Here is a 5,329-nt window from a genome sequence, read left to right on the forward strand (position 1 = left end):
TGTGTGTGTGTGTGTGTGTGGGTGTGTGTGTGTGAGAGAGAGAAAGAGAGAGAGAGAGAGAGACCCACCTAGGTCAGAAAACCTGCCTGAGAAGCCATTTCCCCAGGGGGCTGGGTCACGTGAGGTGGGGGGGGGAGATGGGCGTGAGGGAGACTGAGTTGTGAGCCAGAGTTTAGCTGGTTTGAAGGTCCAACTGAGCACCAAGCACAAAGTTTTGCGAAGCTTAGACACGCTGAGGGATCGTCAGGGCTGGCCAGGTAAGACGGTGGGAGGGGGCACAGGGGGACCCAGGAGGACCATCCAGGAGGATGGGGGATGGGTCTGGGATTCAGAGGAAACTGGGGAGTCACCAAGGGGCCTTGTAACCATAGTGATCAGCAGGTAGACAGCCCCAATCCACCGCGATCCACTGACCCTGGTGGTGCCGGGTCGGCTGAACCCCGGGAGCAGCTCAGGCATTTCACACCCCTGGCCACCCCAGCTCTCATCAGGTGGCTCAGGTCAGGACGCCTACTGGGTGGCCAAATGGGTCCACTGTCACATTTAAAATACCACAAACGGCATGAAAGCCCCCAACTGGCTTGAAAATAGCTTTGTGTAGAAAGAAATGGGAGACCTCCTCGGGCCTGCCCTCCTGCCCGCACCGCTGAGGGTCAGGTCTAGGCTCAGATGGACACTTCCTGGGGGCATGTGTCCCCAGGAAGGAGGGCAGGAGGCGGGCAGGACTTTGCGTTTTGCAGTCGCCCCCTGCAGGCTGGCAGTGGCACTGGACGTAGAGACCCCTGAAACCTGCCTGTTAGAAGCATCCGACAGTCAGCTTGGGTACAAACCCCAGCTCTGCCTGATCCTGGGCAGACTGAGTCTCAACATGCTGATCAATAGGACGGGTTCCCCGGATAAAAGCTGGGGGGCTGTTTCTTCCCTGCCTCGGTGATAGCGGGGGGCCGCCCCAGGGTTTGGAGGTAGAGAACTGAAGCAGAGGGACAGGGCAGGGCAGGACCTTGCAAAAGGCACTTAACATCCAAGCCTTGGTTTTCTCATCTGAAAAACGGGGGTGGAAATGGCGCCTACCTCAGGCAGTCTGTGTGCGGCCTGCTGATGTGCTGAGGCTCTCAGCACGACCGACCCCTGGCACGCAGTGAGCGCTCTCCAGTGTTAACTGGATTTGGAGGCCCTTCCTCTGAGCTCACGCCAGGTAACCTCACACAAGGATGCCACACTGAGGCCCAAGGCCAGGCCGGTGAGGAGGTGAAGTTACGAGGCAAGGCGTGTGAATGGCGCGAGAGGATGGCATGGGGGTCGTCAGGGGGCACAGGGGAGCCGAGGTGGGCATCGGGGCTGATGGCTGGTGGGGAGTAGGGGGTAGATGAGGAGAGTAGCTTGGGCACGTATGTTCTAGACTCCCTGGGTGGCGGTGAGGCCGGCGTGTGGCCATCACTGCCTTAGGCTGCCGGCAGTGCCCAAGCTGCCCTTCCTGGCCCCTGGAAGCCAGCAGGGACGGCCCTGGTACTGGGACCCGTGGCATAGTGCCGGCCTTCGCATTTCTCAGCTCTGTGCCTTCCCTGTTGGGCTCAGGAGGGGAAAGTCAGACTGCAAGATCTGAAGGACTGGAATAAAACTTCTTCCCTTCTTCCCTGCTGTTCCTCTCTGAAGCAGACCTGGGTGGGGGAAGAGAGAGGCCTGACCCCCTCCTCGGGGCTGGGGACACTGCCATGGTCTGGAGGACAGGCCAGCACGAAGAAGCAAGCAATGGCCACCCAAGCAGGTACGAATGCTCCAACTCACCACTCGTCCAGGAATCCCAATGGCACCTTTGTCCCCCTGATGAAGGAGGCAGAAACAGTTAGATGCGGCTGGAGCTGGGCCATCATATAAAGGACCCCGTGGGCTGGCTAGGAACCCCAGACCTGCTTTGCATGGGCAGTTTGGATGATGGCCAGGGGTCACGTGAAGTTGCCCATTCAGCTCCCAGGGACCGTTAGGCAAGCAGCTAACTCCATCACTGTCTGCGCTCAGGCGCGGAGCTGTGGAGAGTGCGCTCATGTAGGAATCTGGTCTCCAGCCGGAGCCTCAGTTTCCCTATGTGTTTCATAAGGGGTCTAAAGCCCTTCCTCTCTTAGACTTCTGCTGTCACAGTCTATTCCAGCCTCGGCCAGGATGGGCCACATCCTTGTCCAGTTCAAATCCAAGGCACAGAGTAGGCGAAGTGGTGGCCCTAGGTGACAGGTCTGGGGTTAATCGGTGCCAGAGATGGGGCTCACTGTCCATGTCCCCCCTCTCCTCCCCAGGCCCTCTGTCTGAGAAGGTCACGAAGCAGCCCTTCTCCATGCCCCTCCTCTCGTCCACCCCTGGCAGGGACGGGAAGGAGGTGGTCCACGAGGATGTGCCTGCGTCACGAGTTTCAGCTGCTTGGAGGGAATCACTTTGTTTTGTAGCCAGGGGTTACATCTTCTCACTCTGGAAATCTGCTTAGCAAGTTTCACTCCTCTCCTTTTTGGTAGAAAATATTGTTTTGCAATCGCATGTGTGCAGCCATCATAAAATCTGGGGAGGGGCCTGGGGTTTGCTATGAGTCCGGAAGGACAGAAGGCAATGGGGGCCAAAAATCAGACCGTGTCTGTCCTGGCTTCCCAGGCAGGAGGGAGCTGGGCATGTGGCTTCTCCGGAAGGGGGTGGGCATTTCTGGGGTGCTTCTGCATTTGCTGACCCTACGGAGGCAAAATGCCTTGAGAGGCCAGTAGCATCTCAAGATGTATGTGGACGCACAGAGAATAGCAAGTGGCTCTGAAATTAGGTTCTTGTCACACTCACAGGCCAACGGGGTCTCCCGTAAAACTTTCACCCGTTGCAAGAGTGGTGGGTTATAAGCCTGGATCTGTTTCTGTAACCTCTCTCAGCGCCCGTGTCTCTCTCCTGGGGTTGCTGGCAGGAGGCCATGAAATGGGGTGCCTGGAAAGCCTTCCCCCAGCGCGTAGCACCCGGTGAGCGCTGCGTAAACGGTGTCTACAGGTAGCAAGCCCAGCATGGCCCCAGGCAAGTGAATTTTAGAAGCACGTTTGTACTTCACACTGTTTGCGTTTCACAAGGGGCTGGCAGCAGCAAATCTTTTTGTGGGTCACTCCCAGGTTCCCTCCATGACCCGTGGACCAGTGGCCCGCCCTTCCTGCTGAGGACACCAGGGCCTGCTGGACACTGGCTGTGACACCCCCACGGCCCACTCACTCTTGGGCTTTTGAATGATATTGCAGGATGTGTGTATTGGTTTCTTTTTGTTTCTCTTTTACAACTAATGTTCTTTGCAGTCCCGGCCATAAAATGCTCGGGTTAGGGACAGGCATGGGATGGCCAGAGACCGGGAACTCTGGGCAGCGGCCCCTGCTCTGTGAATTGCCCCCAAATGCTTTTTAAAGGTGGACATTGTCAGAACAAAGTCTGCCCACGTTCTCCCCGTCATCTGATTTTTTCCCCTCCTTGGATTTCATGGGACCGATTCACCCGTCCCTCTTTGCTCCAGGGCTCACACTTAACTGGGAGAGTTTCCATTTTCAAGGCTAAACACTCTCCCACATGCATTTCATTAAGGAAGTCACGGCTGGGCATGAATTCTAGAAGCTGCTGGATTAGTCAAGAGGTTCCAGTAGAATTCATGTCTAAAGGAGGGGAAGCTGGGATGCACAGAAGGGTCTGGAATCCAATGGATGTGGCCCCTGGCTCAGGGAGAGAGGGCAGCCTGGTGCCAGCCCTCGCTCACCCTCCACCCCGTACCTGGGCCCTCTGCGGCTACGGCATCTTGCCTGACTCATCAGACATCTGAGGGCCCATGGTATCTGGTACTCAGTGCCTCTTTGCCCCAGGCTACATCACGTGGAGCAATGTCTGAAGACTTCTAAGATTGTTCTCAAACAATATAGCAGAGACTATAGGAAACTGGTATGAAATGGTGTGTGATAACATGGGTCCCCACAGGTTTCAACTGAAGCTTGGACAATTGGACCAGGTATTTTACCTCTCTGAGTCTCAGTTTCCTCAACTATAAGATGGGTATAATGATAGCTATTTCACTGCATCTTTGAATGAATCAAATATACGAAGAGTGATTAGCACAGTGCCTGGCATGTGTTAGGATCTCAGTAAGAGAGGACTTTTAGTATTACTTCCACTTTTATGCCCAAATCCCCGTGGTTCCATGGCACAGCTTTTTTAGTATTCAGCAGGAGAAACAAAGGGGGAGGGCAAACAAAGTTTTTGAGTCTATTCTTCCCAGAGGCCTTAGGACAAAGGAGGGCCAGGGGTCTTAGCTAAGCTGGTGTGCAGGAGGATACCCAGTAGGCCAGTGGTCTGCCTCCCCTCCCAGCCCCCCATTAACGGGCCTTTAGTCTAGAGATCAGATCCAGCCTTGGAAGGGCCTTCATGATATCTTCAGCCTGCTTGGGGCCCCAGGAGAGGTTGCCAAGAAGCCTCACCCTCAGCTGTAGGTTAGAGGTGCTGGACAGAGGCCTCTCACCCGGATATGCCTGGAGGAAAGCAGCCCCCCGACCCAGCCAGCCCTTGAGTGGGGGACAGCAGGAGAGAGAGACACAAAGGAAGTGAGAAATAAAAGCTACTTACTGGGAGGCCAGGTCGTCCGGCGGGACCCTGAAATAGAGGGGGAAAGAGTGAGGTTCACGAAGGTGAAGGCATTCCACACTGCCCAACCAGCTGTGTGACCTTGAAGTCGCTTGCCCTCTAGGATCTTCTGTTATTTTATGAACAAAATGAAGGTAGGGCCTTGATTACTAAGCTTCCTTTCAGTTCTAGTATTCGTTCATTCATTCATTCATTCATTCACTCATTCATTCATTCATTCACTCGTTCATTCATTCATTCAGAAAGGCAGTTAGTGGAGGTCTCCATCATGTCAGGCCCAGGGTAGGGGCAAGGAAAAGAAAGACAAGAATGTCACCTCCTATGTCACCTGCCTCTCATCACTCAAGGATCATTAGGGCTATGGGTCTCATCAACACATCATCTCTTTTTGAGTCTTTCGGTCTCAGTCAGTGCACTATGCTGTTGGCCACGCATGCGTGCGGCTCTGGCCTGGGAAAGGGCCTGAGGGGGTCGGGCTCGTTCTTCCTGTTCTACTGCACAGAAGTCAGATGCTGCTCCGATGAAGCAGGGCGGCCGGGAGATGCACCTGCGGGCTCCATGGAACATGACCAGGGATCCAGGGGGTGGGAGAGGGGCTGGCACCCTGGGGGCCTTTTCCCCTCTGCTGGGATGGTGGAGGAGGCGGGACTTCCTTTGTCTGGTGCCTTGGAGCAGCTTCAGACCTCTCCATGATGAGCCGATG

General features: G+C 55.4%; 1 protein-coding gene across 1 annotated transcript in view; it reads right to left on the reverse strand.

The window, feature by feature from the left end:
• COL13A1 (collagen type XIII alpha 1 chain) overlaps nt 1-4,629 on the reverse strand; it is a 79,144-nt gene extending 74,515 nt beyond the window's left edge. The window contains exons 1-2 of the mRNA XM_077778537.1: nt 4,609-4,629; nt 1,786-1,821 (exon numbers count right to left, since the gene is read on the reverse strand). The gene's annotated coding sequence lies outside the window, so the exon portion shown is untranslated. The remainder of the gene's footprint in view (nt 1-1,785; nt 1,822-4,608) is intronic.
• Nucleotides 4,630-5,329: the final 700 nt, after the last annotated feature.

The sequence above is a fragment of the Crocuta crocuta genome, unplaced genomic scaffold (assembly GCF_008692635.1).
Source record: "Crocuta crocuta isolate KB4526 unplaced genomic scaffold, BGI_CrCroc_1.0 scaffold167, whole genome shotgun sequence".
Classification (NCBI taxonomy): Eukaryota; Metazoa; Chordata; class Mammalia; order Carnivora; family Hyaenidae; genus Crocuta; species Crocuta crocuta.